Genomic DNA, 24,242 nt, shown 5'->3' with positions numbered 1-24,242 from the left:
ATTGTCGGGGAGGTTGTTTTGTTTAGCAAATCCTGAAAAAAAGAGATCTACTAAGCTTGGCTGCATCTCAACACGCATTCTCAAATTAAACCAAACACACACACACTTGAGATAGCAGGCTTTGCATTGGGTGTGATGCAAGCCTGCGAAATGTCAGCAGCTTGAATCTTAAGGCTTACCCAAGTGTAGCTTCTTGCATTCTCCAGAGGAAATGCATGCCAGAATTCTACCGCCGATACTGTCAGCCAGCACCTTACGTACAAATGAACAATTCGCATTTGGGCGAGTGTGATCTCAAAGAGATGAGACCAGTAGTTCCCATGATTACTGTGTGTGCGCACGACGGCTATAGGAGAAGAACTTGGAATGCCTGCCTTGCGTTGGCTCCCCGCCAGCGGCAGGCTGATGATGCATATTTGTTGTGAAGTGTGGGGTTTAGCTTTTGGCACACAACCATAAACACTCGAAAAGAGATGCTCGTGGCAACATGCCCAAAGCTGGCAGATGCACATGACCAGCTCACCAAGGCCTGGGAACCAACAAAGGCAGGCTTTGTCTGCAGCTACCACATGCTCAGATTTACAGTGAGTATCACCAGACTTTGGGGTAGGGCTGTGTGTATATTGCAGCTCTGTACAAGTGCAGAAAATCTGCAGAGGGCAGCATGGGGTGCAGAATCTTGACAAGCTCAGCTTCATTTTATTCGTTTAAAGAATGCACATGCCTTGCCCTTCTGGATGGAAATCATAACACCTGTTTAAGCTTCAGAAGTCAAAGGTGGTAGCTAGTGGCCAGAGCAGGGCTTTCGTGTGCAGCAAACCTCCTTTTTCTTCCTCATGGCTAGCAAAACCAGAATGTCTTCCACAAACAGTATACAGATGCAGTACAGACGAAATTGTGCAAAATGAAATTGTGCAAATTTGTAGTGATTTACAGAATCAGTACAGGCCTTTTGGCATCTCGTGAGATAGTGTTTTTTTAAAAAAATGTACAAATCATGCTCAACTCCTGCCTTAGTCTTAGGTTTTAAAAGTTTTCTTGTAGATAATGCACTTGCCCTCAACCACACGCTGCATCTCAAATCTACTGTAGTTCAAGGCTGTGTGTTACTTTCAAAGACAAGAAGAATGTCAACCAGGCACCACTTTGTTGTTGTTGTTTAGTCATGTCCGACTCTTCGTGACCCCATGGACCAGAGCACGCCAGGCACTCCTGTCTTCCACTGCCTCCCGCAGTTTGGTCAAACTCATGTTAGTAGCTTCGAGAACACTGTCCAACCATCTCGTCCTCTTTTGTCCCCTTCTCCTTCTCTCTTTCCCAACATCAGGGTCTTTTCCAGGGAGTCTTCTCTTCTCATGAGGTGGCCATAGTATTGGACCCTCAGCTTTATGATCTGTCCTTCCAGTGAGCACTCAGGGCTGATTTCCTTAAGAATGGAGAGGTTTGATCTTCTTGCAGTCCATGGGACTCTCAAGAGTCTCCTTCAGCACCATAATTCAAAAGCATCAATTCTTCGGCGATCAGCCTTCTTTATGGTCCAGCTCTCACTTCCATACATCACTATCACTAGCAAGGGTCAAATTTACCATGATGTATAAAGTGTTGCCTTGTACTAAACTATTCTTCTGCTTCATTATTCTGCCTTTATTATGCATTATGTTTTAAATTTCTGATGCAACCCCACCTGTGATCCCTTTCAGTGAGGAAGAATAGGTAAGAAATAAATATTGCACGTAACTCCTGATTTTATTGTTTTTATCTTTTTGTAAACTTCTTGAGATGTTTTACAATTAAGTGGCATTGGTGTATAATTTGTATGAATTAACATAAGGAAATAAAATATTGAATAAATAAATAATAGACAGACAGACAAGACAAAAACTCCAGGTGTGGGGGATCTTTGCCCCTCCAGATATGGAAATGTGGAAATGACTGAGTTCACCTGTCATTCATCCTTGGCGTACAGTAAACAGAGAAGCAGCCATGATATCTTTAGGGAGTGGAAACTGACTTAAAATACAGCCAGCCAGAACAGCAGAATATTTCAAGGGTTGGATAAGTGGGTGGACTGTACAAGAGTTTAAGAACTAGAGTTTAAGCTAGATTCAAGCCAAAGGCCCATTTAGCCCAACACTCTGCGCTCACATTGGCCAACCAGATGCCCATGGCAAGTCCCAAGGAAGTGATTCTGCTTAAAGACTTTATTGAAGCCTCATGAACAGACTGGGAAAACATGGGGAAAGGTCTGATTTATATACACTTCAGCCAGCCCCTGGCGACACCCACCCAGTGCATGATTGGCTGCTTTGCACCAGGCAGCGAATCACAATGCAGGCTTCCAAAGGCCGGACTGCATTGCGATGCAGACTCACGATTGGCAGCTTTGCGCCAGGCAGCAAATCACAATGCAGGCTTCAGAATCCTGGCCCACATGGTGATGCAGACTCAAGCTCAGAGCAGGAGACACTAAGGGAACAAACATGACACCAAACACTTGCAAGCAGAACCTGGGCACAAAAGCACTTGCTGATTCCTACTGTAGCTGCTGGTGTTCAAAGGCGTACTGCCTCTGGCTATTTCCAACAGTTTCTGTAGCTGAATGTTTCAGGTCCAACTTTCCATGTGTATATTGGCAGCTATGAAAATGTAGCTTATGGGCCACTGCAAGATGTTCCACTCCATGGTCTCCATGTCTACTGAGACTTCAGTGATACTCACCAAGAAGTCACAAGTGAGCCCTGCAACAAAATGTTGCAATATGAAGTGATCCTGCTTAGGATTTCACCCAGACACACCCCTTTCCAGGATATTTAAATCTATTTCTTTTCCCACACACCCCAGTTTTCACCTCCAGTTAGTCAACATTCTGTGTCCCCTAAGCTCTTAGAGTCCCTTCCCCCAAATACTTTACAGTGGAACCTCGGCTTTCAAACGTAATCCATTCCGGAAGACTGTTCAACTTCTGAAACATTCAAAAACCAAAAACTGAAAGCGGAAGCCTCAATACAATATTGAAACTCAAAACAGAAGCCACGTGGCACATTCGGCTTCAAAAAAACGTTCGGAAATTGGAACACTTACTTCCGTTTTTTCAGCGTTCAAAAGCTGAAATGCTCGTCAACAGAGATGTTCAACAACCAAGGTTCCACTGTGTTCTGTAATTCTGCTAACATTTGTGTTCTCCCAAAGCTTGCTGATACCTCCCTCTTGTGTGTATATGGGTGCCATTTGGCTAAATAAGGATCCACACTCAGAGAAGGAGTACGGTTTTGATGCATAGGATTAAAACGTCTTCCATGGGTATTGCTGTTTGCTTACCTAAGATTCGCGTTTCCTTTTGGGAATGAGGCACAGCGGAGACTGTGGTGTCTTCATGATCTATGGTTTATTTACACATATCTACAACCTGAGCCTATGATGGAGACGGTCACAGTATCACACCCCAAAAGGACCTGCTTCTCTCAAAGCCACAGCCTTGGATTCCAGCAGAAATCAGGCCTTATGCTCTCTTTCGCCCCCCCCCCCTTTTTCCAGGCTGCAGCTTCTAGCTCACGTAATTCTCAACTCTGGCCTTCTGTCTTTCTAATTAACAGATAGCTGAGGGAGGGAGGCCTATCCGTTTCCCCTCTGGCACAGAGCCACTCTCTTTGTTCCCTTAACTATCCATGCTTAGTGGGCCATTACCAGGCTGGCCTGGCTATTTCAGCAATTGAATCCATGCTGGATCCAGGAATCAGAAGTGGAGCTTAGGCATGCAGCCTATTTCCACCCAACTCAGAACATTATGTCTGCCAGACAAGTTCCGAGCTACCTGATTAGTAGTCTACAGGCAGCAAAAGATGCGCTGAGAGATAGCTAGCTATGTTCTACACAGAGATATTTGTGATAGGAATGCTGTCAAATATATTCCTCTTTAAAAAGAAGAAGAAGAAGAAGTCAGACAAGCTTTCTTCAGTTTGCTACATAACAGAGAGCTGTAATTCCTGAGGCAACCACTGCCTGTACGGAAGAATGTAAAGAGTTCAGATGTGTGAGCTCTCTGGCCAACAATCTGGAGTAAGCAATCTCCTCCCTTCTCAGTCTGTAGATCTTTCCTCTCAAAGTGTCTTTCCTGTTGAAAAAGGACCATACAGGCCATGTTTCTCACATCATCACGTTTAGCATCTTTGCCCCTGCGAGACTACTCTTATTATTTCTATCATTGTTTCATTATGAGTTGGCTTTTATGTAAATTGACGTCAGTTTACACTCATAAAAGAAAAGAAAAAACCCAGCTAAAAATAGGGTTGAAAACAATACAGAAGACCACAGAGCTAAATATAGGTTTAGAAATGAACGCACCCGGCGTTTTTATCTGGCTGGAAATGCTTGTCAAAACAAGGATGTCTTCAATTGTTTCTGGAAAGTACAAATGATGGATGCCCAACATAACTCAACAGAGATGCTGTTCCACAAAACAGGGGCAGCTACACTGAAAGCCACACTGCCTCAAGTTGTTGTGCAACAGGCTTCTGATATTTTAGGGAAAGTTCTGCAGAATACTGGGTATAAAAGGGGTACAGTGGTCTCTCAGGTAACCTGATCTCAGGCTGTACATGCTTGAACTTGGCCCAGAAGCAGATTGGCAGCCAGTGCGAATGATGGTTTGCCCCACAAGCAGCCAAACCAGCGGCACTCTGCAATAGCTAAAGCCCAGGGAGGCAACGCCACTGTAACTTCCAGAAATTGAAGATCTACATCCATATAACAGTGCTATATGTTACCTTTCTCTCATGAGCAAAGCAGGGCTTTCTATAAAAGCAATTTACTTTCATTTTCTATTTATTAAATTTGTATACTTCCCTTCATCCAAATATCCCAGGGTGGTTCACAACAGAAAAATGCAAAATGAGAATGCAAGATTATCATTATCATTTCTTAAATTTGTATACCGCCCTATACCCACAGGTCTCAGGATAAAATCACAATGTAAAAAACACAAAATACATAATAAAAACAAAAAGCAGTGCAACCCAATACAGTCATACCTCGGGTTACAGATGTTTCAGGTTGCGTTTTTTCAGGTTGCGGACTGCCGAAACCCAGAAGTACCGGAACGGGTTACTTTAAGGTTTCGGCGGTTGGGCATGTGCAGAAGCGCTAAATCGCGCTTTGCGCATCCGCAGAAGTGCCGAATCGCAACCTGCGCATGCGCAGACGCGCCACTGCGGGTTGCGAATGCTGCAGATTGTGAACGTGCATCCCACATGGATCACGTCGCAACCCGAGCGTCCACTGTAACCCCTCCCAACATATTTTAAAAGGGCATTCCACCCTCCCAAAATAATAGCCAACCTTTATCAGATATTCGGGGGGGGGGGGAAGGGGGAGGAAGCACCCACCTCCCAAATACATTTTTCATCCAGCGCAGAAAGCAGTGTTTTGCATTTTGGTTTCTAACCACCCCAGGGAGAGTTCCTTAGATTGATTACTACTCCATTATTTGCACATATGGGTCTGCCCAGAAGCAACATCTTGGGTTGGTTAGGCAATGAGAATAATGATGGAGCTCTTTGCTTATATGAGAGATGATCAAAAACTCTGGCAGCCTTGCATTTCCCCACCCCCCACCCCTTCCCAAGTAATTATAATCTCCAGCCTTTTGCCGCATATTGTTTTTAGCATAGCGTGCAAGATCTCAGCTGCACACAGGGCAAATCAGAAACTGTAATGAGATAGCGCATCAGACTTTTCAATATAAATGTGTCGGCTCTCGCCGTAAAGCACCATCGGAATGAAGAAAATTACCTTGTCTCTCCAGGGAGGGCCCCAGAAGACAGAATAAATATATGGCGTGCATTTGTGAAAAGTCATATACACATTTAAGGATATCACATGAACCTGAGTAGTATTTCCCCCCAGAGGAGGAACATCTGCAAACTTCCTTGTTATTGTTGACAATGAGGCCTCGTGAACAAACCATCCAGTCTCACAATCTTTACGATGCTATGGAAAATCAAGTAAACACATAGCATTTGTTGCTGTTGCTGTTACACCGAGCAGGCATTCAGCAGCATAAAATTGGTGAGCGTGTGCGATGAACCATGGCCATTAAACAGAAATAAATTATTTTGGGTAAGACCAGAGCTTCACATTATAGTGTATACGTGCCCCAAAATGGAAAGAAGCAGAAGTCCCAGCAAAGGAAGAGTGGATGCAAAAACTTACGGAATATGCAGAAATGGCGAAACTTACCAGAAGAATAAGAAATCAAGATAACAAACTTTTTATAAAAGAATGGAAATGGTTTATTGAATATTTACAGATAAATTGTAAACAGATAAAAACGTTGGCAGGATTATTGTAATTACCTGCAGTTTCATAAGCATATATATTTAAAGAAGATGAATAAATGAGCAAATTGGGTTAATTTGGATATGCGGAAGGTATTAAAAATAAATTTAAGGAACCGCAAAAAGAGGGGGAAGAAAGTCAAGTTTTGAAATGTCAAAATGATTGTAAAATTAGTGAAATGTATAAAATTAGTGAAATGTATAAACTTGAAAAGTATAAATAAAAATTATTTTAAAAAACAGATTTCACACAGCGCCCGTGACAACAACAACAACAACAACAAAGACATTACAGTGCTACCTCGAGTTACAAACACCTCAGGTTACAAACGCTTCAGGTTACAAACTCTGCTAACCTGGAAGAGTTACCTCGAGTTGAGAACTTTGCCCCAGGATGAGAACGGAAATCGTGTGCCGGCGGTGCAGCGGCAGCAAGAGGCCCCATTAGTGAAAGCACGCCTCTAGTTAAGAACAGTTTCAGGTTAAGAACGGACCTCCGGAACGAATTAAGTTCTTAACCTGAGGTACCACTGTATAGTGTATGCTGGGGTGAGGAACTTTCTTCAGGTCAAGGGTATTATTCCATTCTGGGCAAACATCAAAGGGTCACACGCCCATACCCTTCAAGCGTTCCGATTTTCTGGAACATTCCTGGAATAAGAGAATCCATCCCGGCTTCTGATTTGATCCTGGAATGTCCCTTTATTCCCCCCTCCAGCACCACCACTGAGATCAGGGAGGAGGAAGAACAGTGTTGGAAACTCAGATATATTAGCTAGGCGCCAGGGCTTAAAGAAGGGCTACAGTCGCCAAAAAGGAATGACAAGTTGCCATTTGGGGGGCAGACGACTCGAAAGTTGTGTTTTTCAATACAGCTTTTTGGTTCCTCAAACTCACTCTGATTGTGCAGATAAAATATAACAAATAGAATTCTACAGGATAGTGGTATTAGTGTATGAAATCAGTCCAGATCCAAGGATCTCCAGGCATACACCTCCAGATCGTGGAGATGTCAGGCGCCATCTTGGTGCCCAGCCATCTTCACTTGGTCGCAAGTGGCCAGTGGCCAGGTGTAAAACGTGCCTGGCGAATTTCAAACGCCGAGGATGAGCTGGTGCTTGTAGCTGGTGCTGGCACTTCAGCGGTGCCATGCTCTCTCATGAGCCAGCTGGCTTCCGTGAGAACACATCACCAAAAGATGCAGAGATGGAGAGACTGGGTGCACACAGGCGCAGTCTCTGATTGCTTGGAAAAAACATGGGAGAGGAGGAGACTTAGGAGGGACCTTCAGCCCTTGCAACTGCCTCACTTTGGCTAAGACCTAATGGGAAGAGTTAGAATCATATAATCTAAAGAGCCAGAAGGTATCTAGTCCAACCCCCTGCAATGCTGGGCTCACTAGTGGTTTTTTGTATTGCTGACCTACACCTGATTCTTGACAGGTATATACATATTGCGCCCATACACAAACTACACATGCAGCACACAAACACAGCCATGCAGGCACACAGCACCCCCCTCATACATGCATAAACATGCAGTCATATACTCATACATGCACAAACGCAGACACACAACCAGCATTTCTCCCCATATCCAGGCTGAGGAATTTTATCAACAGATCTTAGCACAAAGCACCACAGAGCTAAAATCAGATATAAAGATGGTAGAAATGATGCCTTTTAAACCTAAAGGCTTTATCTCCAATCATAGTACTGTGGTGCTGGGATTGGAGATAAAAGTTCTATTTGTCTGCTCTTTAAAGAGAAGACCAAGGGATGTTATGTGTACATCAGGTGATAAAGCGTGATCTCTTTAAAAACACAGACAGAATGCTCTATATCCTGATCAGATCGGGAGACATGATTGTGGGGGCTGACGGGTCACTTCCCATGTCTCAGTGGGCTGGATGTGGTCTATGACAACTTACACATGTTATGTTATGACATCACAGCACTGAGTTCCTCTCAATTGCCAATATGCAACATATGCAGCTGCAACTTGAGGGATATGGGTTAAATCCACCAAGTTGTGAAAGCGCAATATGAATAAGTTGCACTAGGCATTTCAAAGTGGGAGAAGAAATATACTGTCACCATTTTGGGTGACAGTCGTGCATATATAATAATGTCCATGTCTTGCTTAAGGATGAATATAGACAATATAGAGTCATATAAAACAATAGTTTCCCCCCCTCCCCTGCCTAATTGCAGCAGTGGGGCACGATGCTGACAACCCATGATGTAACTGCTTCATAAGTTGGGCTACACACACACATTCTGCAAAGCAGTGAGGATGGCAACCATCATTTAATAGAATATTACAAATCACTGGCTTATAAAGTCATCACGCACATACACAATGACAAGTTAAAAAGGTAAAGGTAAAGGACCCCTGACAATTGAGTCCAGTCACAAATGACTCTGGGGTTGAGGTGCTTATCTCGTTTTACTGGCTGAGGGAGCCAACGTTTGTCTGCAGACAGTTTTTCCATGCTGTGGCCAGCATGACTAAGCCGCTTCTGGCAAAACCAGAGCAGTGCATGGAAATGCCGTTTACCTTCCCGCCGGAGCAGTACCTATTTATCTACTTGCACTTGACGTGCTTTCAAACTGCTAGGTGGGCAGGAGCTGGGACCAAACAATGGGAGCTTACCCCCGTCGCGGGGATTCGAACCGCCAACCTTCCGATCGGCAAGCCCTAGGCTCTGTGGTTTAGACCACAGTGCCACTCGCGTCCCTTCAACATGGTATAATGAACCCATATTTGAGGCAGTTTCCCAGGCCTTGACACAGTCTTCTTTTAGATGTCTGGCCAAAACATGTCTTTTCCAGAAAGCCTTTAATAGGGCCAGCCTATGCATATCTACTCAGAAGAGCTGGGACTGAGAAACGGGAGCTCACCCCATCGCGGGAATTCAAACCTTCCAATCAGCAAGCCCTATGCTCAGTGGTTTAGTGTTCCCCAACCTTGGGCCTCCAGCTGTTTTTGGACTACAACTCCCATCATCCCTTGCTAGCAAGACCAGTGGTCAAGGATAATGGGAATTGTAGTCCAAAAACAGCTGGAGGCCCAAGGTTGGGGAACACTGGTTAGACCACAGCGCCACCCGTGTCCCTGTAATGGAAAGTTACCACTTGGTAAATAGTTGCCTGTATGCTCCTTTGGTAAGCCAGCTACAGTGGTGCCTCGCAAGACGAAATTAATCCATTCCGCGAGAGTCTTCGTCTAGCGGTTTTTTCGTCTTGCGAAGCAACCCTATTAGCGGCTTAACGGATTAGCGCTATTAGCGGTTTAGCGGCTATTAAAGGCTTATCGGCTTATCGGATTAGCTGCTAAAAGGCGATTAAAGGCTTAGCGGCTTAGATAAAGGGGGGAAAAGCGAAAAAAAAATCTCAAGACTCGCAAGACATTTTCGTCTTGCGAAGCAAGCCCATAGGGAAATTCGTCCTGCGAAGCAACTCAAAAACGGAAAACCCTTTCATCTAGCGGGTTTTCCGTCTTGCGAGGCATTCGTCTTGCGGGGCACCACTGTATTTGTAATGCCTTGCCAAATTTTGAGGAAATTTTTACCATGCATCTTCATACTATCATAACTTGGGGAACCAGTGGAGCAATACTGTCCTCATCACATGACAGGATGTTACAGGCAATCAGCCAGGTGAGCAAGTATTTACATGCCCAGTGTGATCCCAGCTGGTTAATACAAAGTTGCCTAGGCACTGAGATCTCTGTAAGAGGTCCTCCTCCTTCAGGCAACCCCACCACTTAATAGGTGTTCTGTGCCCTAAACAAACTTCTATCAATACTCATTTATCAAGTTTCTATCTACCTACCACCTCCCGTTTATGATGCATGTTAATCCTTAAAAAGAAGCAGAATGCTGGATTTTCAGCATTCAGCACGAACACTCTAGCCACAACTGTTCTGCATCTGTCTTAAGCAAGGCGGCAAACCAAAGTCTGCTATCACTTGAACCTTGTAGGGTGAATGTGTTTTCATCATTACTTACTTGCACATTTGTTTTTCAGGGCCAACGTACACGATCATTTTATGTGATAGAAGCTACATTTCACCCCATGATAAACAGCAACTATCAACTCATTGTTTTGCAAAAGCATTACCCTAAACGCATTACCACGGATTGCTCTTCCTTATCACATCCTGGCTGGCCTCCTTTTATTTTGGTAGCGAGCCGGCACGATAAAAAGAGAATGATCTATTATAGCAGATCCTCCATGATAACAACCTGACACAATCAAGCAATAAACTGATAGCCACCATTTATCATGCAGAAAAGAGGACATGCCATCACATAAAACAAATTAGGAAAATGAGCACTCCATTCCCAGCTAACAAAGACAAAAATCTCAGTTCCAACTGTACCTTTCTAAGCTTATGCTATGCTTCCCGCCCCCCATCCCCTAGCCATGGCAGTGCACAAGCATCCATTCAGTGTTATTTTTCTAGAAAAAAGAGGTGCCAAAAATTACAATGAACACCTCCTTTGTTCTCTTTGAATGGCAATGGTGCCCACCTGAGAGACGTAGGAACTGAGTTCCAGCGAGTTCCAGCTGAAAGAAACCTCTGCATCTCTCTCATGTTCACACCTTCAGCAATAGTCAACATCATTGAACAAAGTGTTGTTGTTGTTGTTGTTATACCACCTGCCTTTATCTGAAGATTTCACGGCAGTTCAAAAGATAAAAATACTGGATAAAAACACAAAACCAAAACAAGGCAATAACCCCTCCTCCAGTCAAAAGGGTTGCAGAACATTAAGTGTACAATATCATAGATTGTACAATAATAAAATATTATAGGCCTGGTTGAAGAGCAATGTTTTCACCTGGTGCTTAAAGCTGTATAATGAAGGCACCAGATGAACCTCTGTGGGGAGAGTATTTCATGAGGGGGAAGCCACCGCAAAAAAGGCCTGTTGTCATGTTGTCACCCTTCGGACCTCTGAAGCACAAAGAAGGGCCTCAGAAGATGATTGCAGAGTAATGTAATATAATGATTGTCTAGTATAAATAGACTGGAGTCATTGAGGAACCTCTCCCCTGGCTCAATCTGGTCAGGAGGCAAGAAATGAGCATCAGAGATCATGCAACATATTGGTAGAATATTATCTTGGAAGATGTTTAGCAGGGCCAGTTCTGGGGTGACATCTAATACTTGCTTAGTTATTTTGCATATTTCTTGTATGATTGATATCCAGAAGAGTTGGCTTTCAGGACATTCCCACCACATGTGGAGGTATGTGCCTGTGGAGGTGCATCCTCTCCAGCATTTTCGTGAGGTTCCTGGGTGTATTAGCGCTATTTTCCGTGGTGTTAGGTACCATCTGCAAGTGAGTTTCAGAGTGAGTTCTTTTCTTTTCACTGATATGGATTTAAAGGGAGGTTTAGACCACATTCTGGTCCACTGAGTGGGGTTAATCTCATAGCCTATGTTGTTCTCCCATTGTTTTTTGATTACATCAAGGGGGTTTGTGGGATTTTGGAGCAGTATTTTGTATATTGTGGATACCATCCCTTTGTTGTGTCCCTTTGTTAATAGGAGGAGATGTTGGTAGATTATTAAATTATACTATGGTAGATGGGTGGGCACCCACTTGCTCAAAGGATTCATGAGGGCAGCTGAACCTTTAACATACTGTGATCCCCATCTCTTCCGGTGTAACTGGCTACAACTTGAATGGCTTAGATCAGCGGTTCTCAACCTGCGGGTCCCCTGATGTTGTTGGACTACAACTCCCATCATCTCTGAGTTCTGGCCTTGCTAGTTAAGAGTGATGGGAGTAGTAGTTCAACAACATCTAGGGACCCACAGGTTGAGAAAGGTTGGCTTAGATGGAGGTTTTGTGGGGTTGCGTATACCTACTGCAGAATTTATATCGAGCCTTTTCTAACATGCTTCCCTCCAAGGTGCTCCCTTATCGAAACCTGATCCCTTTCCTAATGCAATGAGTGGGAGTCTAGTTGATTTAAAAAAAACGAATAATATGGGAGGGGAGAGGCCTAATTTATTGAATTTCCCTTCTTCAATGCCTTTGTGCTGTATGTAGATTGCCAGCAGTTTTGCCATCTGGTCGCTTGCTCTCTCTGCCCACTGCTTCTCTAAGCAGGGAAATAGGTAGGTGGGAAATGTGTCTCGTGCATTCTCAAAAATACAGGAGCACATAATGAAACAAACTGATTTTTAAAAATTATTTAAAGAAGAGGAGAAAGCCATACCATCAGTCTTATGGCAGCTGGCTCCTGGGGAAATGGTAAAGAACCTATTAGTGAAGAAAGAAAATTCAATGCCCAATAATCCTTCTGAAGTTTTATCAAATTCTGCTAGGGAGTCTCCTATGATTCTCAGGTCAGACAGGGCAAGGCAGCTGGGAGTCTAGGAAGCCAAACTTCCAAGATAGCACGGCTGGGGTTTTTCCCCCTGTCCAATTTAAAGCAAAGAGAGGATTCTCTGTTTTACAGGTGATTGACGTGTGCAACAATATTATAGAGCTGCGCAGTCGATAACCACAAAGCAAAACCCCTGCACAAAAAGTAGCACAACAAATGTGCGCTGGATTCATTAATGGAGCATTAAATCAGAAGGAAGGAAGGAAAAAAAGAAAGAAGAAAGAAAGAAAGAAAGAAAGAAAGAAAGAAAGGGCTAAAAATGGCATGGAAAAGGCAATGGCTGGTTAGCTGGAATCCTGAACATACATACATACATACATGTACATACATACATAATTTAATTTGTCGGTAGCCTTTCCATAGTTAAAAAGATGCTCAATGCAGCTTGCGACATGAAAAAAGCTACACAATTGCAAAGATAGCAAAAGTAGTCATAAATGATAAATAAAACATCAAAAGTGCACAACCAAATGGAAACAATGTCCACATAAATCATGGTAACATCTAAAATAAAGATACAAAAAAAGTAATATAACTAACAGCAACAATGCCCCTCCCCACCAAACACCCCTAAACAGTTCCCCAGCCTAAGAGTCTGTTTAGCAGCCTCAGCTTTTGTAGCCAGGTGGGAAAAGGCCTGGAAGGCAAGGAGCAGGTCTTCTAGGACTCTCAGCCAAGATGGTCTCTACACTGCATTTCACAATGCAACATTATGTTGCAGTTCCCACTTGTACTCACGATCCCTGTTAGGTGCTTATATCTTCAAGATTTCCAGCCACTCCACAATTCTGAAGGTTTCCAACTATCATGCTGACAACTCCCTCTTATTTCACGGCAGCATTATGCTTGGCTAGATGAGAGTTTGGAATTGCCAGATTAAGAAATGGGATCAATAATGGGAGGTTTCATATTTAAATACAATAAAACATAAAAATCTATTTGTATTCTCTTGCCAAAAAGTGCTTAGTAATTACTGGTTTAGAGAACAGTAAATGCAGAAACCTGAAATACTTCCAGTTCCCAGAGGTTCACTACTGGAACACAGACACCTTTGAGTTACAGGCCGTTCATGCTATATACAGTGGTACCTTGGTTTAAGAACTGCTTAGTTTATGAACAACTTGGATTAAGAACGCTGCAAAACCGGAAGTAGGTGTTTTGGTTTGTGAACTTTGCCTTGGAAGCAGAACACATTCCGCTTCCTGTTGAGTGTGTTCCATTTGCAAATTGAGTCCTCCGCTGCTATGGGAAAGCACACCTTGGTTTAAGAACGATTTGGTTTAAGAACAGACTTCCGGAACGGATTAAGTTCGTAAACCAAGGTACCACTGTATTCTGTTTCTGAACTTCAGGAAGAGTGCCTGTCATCACGTAGTCAAGCCAGTAGAACCCACACTCAAGAGGAAAGATAGCACCAGACTTGGCACGAACCCCAAGGTTTTAGGGATCTTTTTTACAAAAAGGATTCGTAAGAGGGAGACCTCCAGAAAGTCTGATAAGATCTCTGTGGCATGGAATGCAGAGACTGAGCAGGGAAGGTGTGACTAGAATGCAATGGATGAAAAGGTAGGAGGGAAAAGACAGACACAAAAATGAGACAGAGAACACCATTTCACCATGCGGATATGGGATTTCCTGGTTCATACTGAGAAGCCATTTTTAGATGTCCCCAAGGATGGGAGGAGAGCTGCTTAGAGAAATCAATGGAGAACTCCAAGACTTGAATGTAATGAAATTGAGCACCGGTTGGGTATCCCCAACCCCACCTCCACAAAACAGCAAAGGTTAACCTGAAAGAGAATACTTCCACCTCTTTCTAACTCAGGTCTTATTCAGTGCGAAACATTTGACCCTGCTAAAGCAAATTCCAATGCAAATTCAGTTCATTGTCCCCATACTGCAAGGTGAAAGGGATTGTGACTGGTAAAAAATATTACACGGAATACTGAAGGCCAGTGGTATTCAAAAACCCTGCAGTGTTGTCCTATGGCAGGGGTCAGCAACCTTTTTCAGCCATGGGCCGGTCCACCATCCCTCAGACCATGTGGTGGGCCGGATTATACAGTGGTACCTCGGGATGCGAACGGGATCCATTCTGGAGCCCCATTCAAATCCCGAACGGAATGTAAGACGCGACGGCGCATCTGTGCGTGCGTGGGTCGCCGCTTCCGCGCATGCGTGTGACGTCATTTTGAGTGTCTGTGCATACGAGAGCGGCAGAACCCGGAAGTAACGCACTCCATTACTTCAGGGTTGGCACGGAGCGCAACTCGAACACGCTCAACCCGAAGCACATTCAACTCAAGGGATGACTGTATTTGGAAAAAAATATATGAATGAATTCCTATTCCCCACAAATAACCCAGAGATGCATTTTAAATAGAAGGACACATTCTACTCATGTAAAAACATGCTGATTCCCGGACCGTCCGTGGTCCGGATTGAGAAGCTGATTGGGCTGCATCCAGCCCCCGGGCCTTAGATTGCCTACCCCTGTCCTATGGTGTTTGACAGTTTTGGCATATTAGAGGCTGAGGGACTGCAACAGCCCTACAATTAGACCCAGCACTTTTATTCCCAGATTGCAGGCAGGGCTGAAAGTCTGCGCTACTTTCATTTCTGATTCCCGCTCATTTGTTCTGAGAAATGAATGGGCCCAAGGAAGGAGAGAGTATTTTTCCCTTCCTTCTTCTTGCAGTGAGACTCTGTTGCTGAGAAAATAGGTCATGTTTATTGCCTGCAAAGAGACACATCAAATTGTTTTACATCAGCTCCCTCGAAACAAGGAAGATCAACACATCTCTTAAGAAAATATGAGCCTTTCCAAAGCTCTAGCCAAGTTTTCCAAGCGACAGGACTCTGCCCTATTTCTCATATTGATGCTGCAATGCCTTTTAGATAAATGTGTATTTCAGTTTGTGGGAGTTGTTCCCCCCCATTAGTAGAGCCTAATCTACCTCAGTATTCTTCAGCCTTGGGTCTCTATATGTTGGTGGACTACAACTCCCATCATCCTTTACCATTCACTAAGCTGGCTGTGGATGGTGGGAGTCGTAGTCCAGCAAAGGATGAATCCAGAACACTAGTCTACCCTGCAAATCTCAAGGATATATGGAGGCCAGGAAGACATAAGGACAGCAGCTGTAGGCAAAATCAAGGGTGGGGAATCTCTACTTCCAGATACTGTTGCACTACAGCTCTTATTTCTCTCTCACCATTGGCAATGCTAGATGGAGCCAATGAGAGTTTGACTCCAACAGCATCTAGAGGGCCACAGCAAAGTATGGACTCCCAAGAGCGCAATATCCCAAGCCACTCCTCCACCACACAGCTCTGTCATCTAAACTGTTCATTTTAATCCACATCCCAAACTAGCTCCCATTTCTATTGAAATTTTACAACTTCCTTATATGCCAGGACTGAACAGGTAACAAGGCTTAGTGAGTTGAGAAAGTTAGTGGCAGGCTGGTGAAGAGTCACAGGTGTTTCCCACTCTTGTACAGACAAGCTCCCCCCCTCCCCCCACCGCCTTGTCTCCCAGAACCAGAAGAGGCATGAAAAGGGCAGATGAGAGATTGGCTGCACACAGGTGCAGTCTCTGATTGTTGGAAGTAGCCCTGAGGAGGCGAGGACTTTCAGTCTCGGCAAGGAAGACCAATGGGAATGAGCTGCTTTGCTCATTTGGTCTGACACTCAACCCAGATCATGTTTTTGCTTATAAAAAGTTATTCCCATCTTTGAATGTGTGATTACAGACTAGCATGTTCCTGTGACAACAGGCCTGGAGGGATATACCCAGCCCCCTAGCCTGAGGTCCCCCACCTGTGTATTAAGACACAAAATAATATGTGGGAATAATCTCTCCCACTACAAGAAAGGTGGAGTGTAAAGAGATTTATAGCTTTTGCCTCCTCATTCTTCTCCTATAGAAACTTTAGTAAGTACAGCGGTACCTCAGTTTAAGAACAGCCCTGTTTACGAACTATTCGGTTTAAGAACTCTGCAAAACTGGAAGTAGTGTCCTGGTTTGCGAGCTTTACCTCGGTCTAAGAACGGAAGCCAAACGGGGGAAGGGCACTGGCAGCAGGAGGCCTCATTAGGGAAAGCGCTCCTCAGTTTAAGAACGGTTTCGGTTTAAGAACAGACTTCCGGAACAGATTAAGTTCGTAAACCGAGGTACCACTGTACTAACGGTTTTACTTCTATACCATCCACAATGCCACCACTACAACTGAAGTACCCCCATTTCACTCTCAGCTGACCTTCCCAATGATCCACAATGCTGAGGAAGAAATTGTTCAATTCCACACCCTTTGGCATTCGAGTGTTGGGCTAGGACCTGGCAGGCCAGGGTTCATACCTCCACTCAGACACAAAACTCACTGGGTGACCTTTGGGCCACTCACGGTATCTCAGCCTAAACTACCTCATGGGGTTGTTGGGAGAATAAATTGGAGAGGAGAACCATGTACACCATGGTCCTCAGAGGAAAGTTGGGATATAAGCATAGTAATAACAACTACTAATAAAGTACTAATATAGGAGTATAAAGAATACACCAACACAACTATTTTAGTCTGAAACAACATGAGTATTTACTCCACAGCTGGGGAAATAGTCACCCTTGGTATTTTGTACAGTCATACCTCCAATTATGTAACCCTCAGGTTACGTAAAATTTGGGATGGGCACGCAGCAAACCCAGAAATATTTTACTGGGTTTCGTCGCGTGTGCATGCACAGAAGCGGTCTGCGCACTAGCAGAAACGGTCCTCAGGTTGCAGAAACCTCAGGAGCCAATCGGACCTCCAGAATGGATCCCTTCCACAACCAGAGGTACCACTGTAGTTTCCTCCAGTATTGCTTGGATTATCCTGTGGTAACCAAATCTGGGAGCTGATTAACATCTCACTTTTTTCTTTCTTTTTTTCCCTCCACTGGACATATGGTTGTACCTTGGAAGTCGGACGGAATCCATTCCGGAAGTCCGTTCGACTTCCAAAACGTTCGAAAACCAAGATGCAGCTTCCGATTGGCTGCAGGAAGCTCCTGCAGCCAATGGGAAGCCGTGTTGGACGTTTGGGTTCCAAAGAATGTTTGCAAACTGGACCACTCACTTCTGGGTTTGTGGCGTTCGGGAGCCAAAACGTTAGAGTCGCAAGGCGTTTGTCAACCAAGGTACGACTGTACTTCCTAAGGTGTTTAACCTCAAATGTGTGAACAGTAAGAGAGGTCAAACTTGTGTTTCCAAACACTTATATGAGATGTGCCCAAGACAGACAGGATCGGCTTTCTGTCAAATTCTGTGACACACCCAAGTTTGCTATTAGATTATGTGAGTACAGGGCTTGAATTCAGCCAGTATTCAGCAGCGACTTCCAAAGCAAAATATTTGCCTACATGGCACCCTCCAGATGCTAGAAACTACAATTCCCATCATCTGTGACCACTGGTCATGCTGGCTAGCGCTGATGGGAGCTGGTCTACAACATCTGAAGGGCACCTCATTGGGTTAACCTAGTTTATTATTTATTACGTTTACATATATACCACCTTTTTCTGAAAGCAGTTCAAGGTGGTTTCATGGTTCTCCACTCTACAATTTACTCACACAACAACTTAGGTTAGACTGAGAATAGTGACTGGTGCAAGGTCACCCAGTGAGCTTCATGGCTGATTGAGGATTCTAACCCTGGTTTCCCAGGTCTTAGCCTAACACTCTAACCCAGGGGCTGGCAACCTAAGGCCCATGGGCCACAAGCAGCCCACGGGGGTCATTTAACTGACCCACGAGCTGCCCCTGAACCGAGCCGCCCGCTTGGTCAGTCCCCGGGCAGTGCGCTAAACCGGCGCAGTGCAGGGACTTGCTTGTGTGGCGCCAGAAATCACGTCTGCGCAGACACAGATGTCGGAAATGCAATCCGGCCCATGAAGGGATCTTTGCTGGAGTGAACTGGCCCAGGCAAGGTAAACCTTGCCAACGCCTGCTCTAACCATTGCAGCACACTGGATCTGAACCAATGTTCAGTCTCCAAGTCTGTTCTTTTACAGCTAGAAAACCCATAACCAGAGGAGCAAGGGATTCCAGGGCAGAGGCCACACAACTCTGAAGCTAGCATGGTTGGAGACAGCTGTCATTATATGAGTGATGCCCTGGAAATTGGGCCACCACAGCTTGTTTTCTTAAAGAATGAAATTCTCCATGGGAACATAGAGTTAAAAAATTTCACCACACAGTTTTCCTGCTGGTATTCATCAGAAGGTAATGGATGCACTGTTCTTTTTTTAAAAAAAAACCCCTAGGAAATCAGCTGAATTGATCCCAGAAAACATACCAAAAAATGACACAAATCCACAGTGCTGCCTTTCCCAGTGTCCATTGATGCCATGAACTCCACTTTGGCTGACTGTCATGCCCAGCTAATGAGGAACCTCCAAAAGAGCAAGGACCACAAACCTTTCTTTTCACAGGGAGGACCCGGCATGGACCACTTTTCATCTGCTGATACCACAGGGCCCCTCCTCTCTGCCTCTCCACAGCAGCTTAACGCATAAACCGAATCTCTATTTGCAGGCTGTGTGTGAGAGAACCTTCCAACCAGCCTAATGTCAAGGAAAGGGGGGATACACACGCACACACTTCCAAGGACAGATTTCCACAACTGGACTTGGCAGAACGCCATCATAGAGACATATCCAACTCCTGGAACAGATATGCGGCAAAAGCCAAAACTTTACTAATATGCAGATTTCTTCCGCCCCCCCATGTATCCATTCTAAGCACACTTTTCGACTGTTTCTCATTGAAATCTGATTCCATCTTGAAGCAACCTTTTCGCAGCAGGTGTATTTCATCTCTCATCTCAGTGTGGGGAGGCCAACTCTGCGCAACAAAGAAATCACACGAGCGAGCCCGATAAGCACTCAGGTAGACAGAGAGAGAGAAAGTCACCTTCGCTGGGATGTGATCATGTGCGGCCCTCGCTCCAAAGCCACGGGGCGCGCACGTATTGTGAACCGTATCACGACAGACCCACAACCACACTCCCGAGCATGGCAAACGCCTCCATGTGCCCCGAGTGCTGCGCACGCCCACCTACACAATCCCACGCGGTGCCCTCCTACTACTCTAGAGGGAGGGGGAATCAATTTGATATATATATATATTTTAAAAAATCCTATACATGCTTTGCAGACACCAACAAGTGCTCTTTGTGTCGCCCTCCTTTCTGGCTTCCTAAACTCGGGGGGGGGGGGGGACTTTCCTAGTGGGACTGGAGAAGGGAAAAATGCCCACCAAACACACACACATGTACACACACACGGAGCCAACTCCTGCGCCGAAAAGCCCTCCTTACGTTTCCATGCCTCCTTCCTAGCGATCTGCCACCATAAGCCACCACCTCCTTCTCTCTCATTCCGCAGCCGATACCCCAAGGTTCCCGGAGAAAACCCCCTCTCCCCACGATCCAAACCCCCGTCCTCTGCCTCACCTCGTTCTCCCTCCGTCCGCCTCTCCGTGGCACCGCTATCCGAGCTAGGAGTAGCAAGATCCACGCAAGCTGCCGCCCGGAGACACCCTCTCCATCCAATGCATTATGATCTCGGGGTGTGCGGATATATATTATCTTGACGCGCGTGTGTGCGCGCGCGAGCGAGAGAGAGCCGAGTTCTTTGGATTGAGGACGCCGCTAGTATTCCGTCCACCAGGTCTTGGATCCTCTATTTGTTTCGCAGGAGGAGAAATAGCGAGCGAGGGAAGGAAAGGGGCTTGATGGGGAGGGTGGGAGGAGGAGATCGGCGGTGCGGCTGAGGGGGAGGAGAAGGGGGATCGCGCAGGCGCAGCCAGGGGACCCTAAGCGCCCGCTCGGGCGTGCGTCGCAGCTCCGTTGCGCTTCCCACCTCCTGTGTCCTGGAAGCAGGGGAGGCGCGGCCCTATAGGGGAAGGGGGCGTGGCGTCGTGCGCCAAGGCTGAGGGGTCTCGTCTGGGTTCCTCCACGCCTGGCTCTCGCTCACTCCTTAGCATCGCCTTGTGCGCTGGGGAGTTACCTCTAGCGCTTTTCTTTCTCTCTCCCTCCCCCGCTTCCTTTTGTGCCAAGCGATGCGCTCTCCCCTTCTCACCTGCTTCCCGGACTTCCCACCCCCATTTGGTAAGGATGCGCGCGACCCTTTCCGGGGAACTGAAATCCCCGCTTGCCTTGGCTTTATTCAAAGAGAGATCAGGAGGGAGAGAGGTGTTAAGCGCGCGGCACGACTTAGCGTAAGATTCCGTTTCCGGCTATAGCATGTCTTCCTATAGAAGGCATATATGTATATATATTTAAAAGGGAGGGATGAAAGTCAATCCTTCAATGGCGATTGTGAAAGGTTGATTCCAGTTGCTCCCTTCTGGGTCCGATTTTAAGGCCAAACCAGAGGCGCGTACAATGCATCAATTCGCTTTGGAGGAAAGTAGGTTGGGCAATTGCGCAGCTCGGGCTTCTCCAGGGAAAGGCACGTGGGGAGAGTGAATTATGGAGCTTTGTGTGAGCACTTGTTTCTTGGACCGCTAACCTGTGCTGCACGGAAACGCCACATTATCGTGGCTGGCAAGGCGGTTTGTAGTCTCTCATCATGAAGCTGTGACAGCGTAGGTTTGAACCTCTTCCCCTTTAGTCGCTTTCACAAAGGGGTCTTTAACCTTTTCCACAAAAGGTTCTTTAACCCCCCCCCCCCAGCACCAACAGTGGCACAAGCTTGGGCACAATTCTTGCAAAGGATATTTACACATTTTTCTCCATTTGGATTTCTCTCTGGAGGTTCCTCCCTGCCTGAAGTTGTTGCAAAAGCATTTTTTAATTTGCTCCAAGAAGGAACAGCAACACACACACACACATAGCTGGTGACCCTGAGGAATCATCTGATTCAGATACAGTGGTACCTCGGGTAAAGAATTTAATTCGTTCTGGAGGTCCGTTCTTAACCTGAAACTGTTCTTAACCTGAGGTACCACTTTAGCTAATGGGGCCTCCTGCTGCCGCCACACAATATCTGTTCTCATCCTGAAGCAAAGTTCTTAACCCGAGGTACTATTTCTGGGTTAGTGGAGTCTGTAACCTGAAGCATCTGTAACCCAAGGTACCACTGTACTCATGCTTAGTACCAGAGGTCTCTGTATCAGATGCCTAGGTTCCTGCCTTGCTCTTTACCCTGTTTGTTTCATTTCATTTCACGTTTATTTTGCACATCGCCTTTCTGGATGCAAGGCGGTTTATAAGCCATAGAAACAGCAAAATACATGACAAAGATCACACATTCTCCAGTCCAATACAGAAAAAGTCCTAATAAAAGACTTGTTGCCCCCAGAGCCACAGGAGCAGAAGATGGTGAACCAGGCATGATCTTCAGGGGTGTCTATATGAATTGCCCAGCTAGCTGCCCATGAAGCTGCCCTACTCAGGAGGAGGAAGAAATGCATGCAAGCACCCTCCTGGATCAGGGTCCACCTGAGAGCCTCCAGTTCCTATCTAAGGTCTTGGACAGAGTTGCATCACTGCTAAAACAGCAATTTGAGGCTCCCGTGCCCTAAACTGGGGAAAGGGATGCTGCCTCAAATGGCACATATGCCCACTCCAAAACCGATCTTCACTTTCTCCGAGTGAAATTGGCAGGCAGGCAGAGCAGGAGGTGGGGCACTGCAAACAATAGCGGAACAGAATGGGGGAAATCTGCTCATCTAGCTCTCCAGTTATGCACTCTGGTTCCTATGGGTGTGAGCGTCGCCAGCGTTGCTGGCCTTTACATTCAAAACCTGGTGCCTGTGAAAAATTATTCCCTCATAGGGCAATATCAGGGCCTGTAGGGTTACTGGATGTGCCTTATTCAATTAGTAAATAATAATAAATAATTAAAAAATCCTCTTTTTAAGAGCTGGTTCAGACATGCAAGCACATCACCTGATTACATCAGTGCAGAGGAATCACTTGGTGGATGCAAACCATTCTATTCAAGGTGCTGGGAGATGCTGTGAATGTCCTCTCTGTGGTGTAGGGTATTTCATGGTTCACACCAGCATGCAAGTCACCACAACAAGACAGCTAAGTGATATATATGTAAACCAGCCCTAATAATTGTAATTCACGTGCGCTCTGTATTTCACTGCCTGTATGCTGCATCTAATCTTTTAATAATTCCACACAGGAACACTGCACAGCTACAATTGCTGCTTATTATGTGCACTGCTTGCTACTCTTTCATTTTCATCTGAATTTGTTGTCTTTGGTAGTGGGGTATTTGATGCATTAGTGCCATTTGTTTATTTTATGTCAACAATTTTATGTAACGCTAAATTATAATGGCCTTTAAGCCGTGCACAAGGAGCTCAATGCAAAAATCAGTTAAAACTATCAAAACAGAATCCAGTTTAAATGCTGCTGGAATAATAATAAAAAACGGGGATTCAGCAGGTGCTGGTGGTTCAGTGGGTAGAGCAGAGAGGGCAGAGCTGTTGGACCTCAGCTAGAAGGGAGTTCCGTGAAACTGGTCTCACAATACTGAACACGCAACTCTGGGTGGATCTGAGATGTCTATCCCATTTCTACAGCAAGTCTCCTTGAGCAGTGGCTGGCCAGAACAGCAAGGGACAATTCCTTGATTAGTTCTGGTTTTTTATGCCACAACCACAGGGCAGCCAATTTGTTGCTGGTACCCACGTCACTTCCTCAAAATTCCAGATTTGCCCCTTGGCCTCAAAAGGTTGGTGACCCCTGTCCCAGAGCAAATGAAACAGAAGATGGCCTTCGTTAGATCAGTAGATATGAATGGAACATATTATATGCTACAGTCGTACCTTTGAAGTCAGACAGAATCCATTCCCAAAGTCCGTTCGATTTCCAAAATGTTCAGAAACCAAAGCGCAGCTTCTGATTGGCTGCAGGAAGATCCTGCAGCCAATCGGAAGCTGTGGAAGCCCCGTCAGATCTTCGGGTTCCAAAAGAACATTCGCAAACTAGAACAGTCACTTCTGGGTTTGCGGCGTTCAGGAGCCAAAACGTCCGAGTAACAAGGTGTTCAGGATCCAAGGTACGCCTTGGGTGCCCCATTATCTTTTGTCAAGCACTGAGTACCACAGGGCAAAGGTTAAGCAGATGTGTGCAAAAAGTCTGAGCTGCATCGCCCTCTTAGAACCATCTGGCTTGTTTGTGCGCTCCAAGCCAGGCCTTATATGGAGCGCATTCAGACACTCGATTCGAGTTCAGGCAGCAAAACTAGGAAATTTATCAAGCCTCTGGTGGCTTGCCAGACATGCTGATGGGTTGAGTTCAGCTTGGTGGTCACAAACTCTGCAAGCTCCTGAGTATGTGAAGCATTTGGAATGTAAATGTGTTACATAAATAACAGCCGTATCTCTGTTGATATTAATTCAAGTCTGGTCTTTGGTGCAGTATATCAGAGACGGGTTTTAGCTCATCGGTAGAACCCATGTGTCAGAGAGCTGGCAAGGAAAACAGGTTATCCAGCC

The 24,242-nt window shown here is 45.4% G+C and overlaps 1 protein-coding gene across 4 annotated transcripts in view; it reads right to left on the bottom strand.

Moving 5' to 3' along the window:
• Positions 1-24,242, bottom strand: part of PLPPR1 (phospholipid phosphatase related 1) — a 168,073-nt gene that overhangs the window by 90,342 nt on the left and 53,489 nt on the right. The window contains exon 1 of one of the 4 annotated variants that reach the window (XM_080986958.1): positions 20,236-20,885. The exons of 2 other annotated variants lie outside the window; for them this stretch is intronic. The gene's annotated coding sequence lies outside the window, so the exon portion shown is untranslated. Of the gene's footprint in view, positions 1-19,694; positions 19,808-20,235; positions 20,886-24,242 lie in introns of those variants that run through there. One more of the 4 variants, XM_080986961.1, reaches the window with a different exon arrangement.

The sequence above is a fragment of the Podarcis pityusensis genome (assembly GCF_964106645.2).
Source record: "Podarcis pityusensis genome assembly, chromosome: 17".
Classification (NCBI taxonomy): Eukaryota; Metazoa; Chordata; class Lepidosauria; order Squamata; family Lacertidae; genus Podarcis; species Podarcis pityusensis.
Note: the sequence above shows the minus strand (reverse complement) of the source record. Positions and strands in the feature narration are given on the sequence as shown.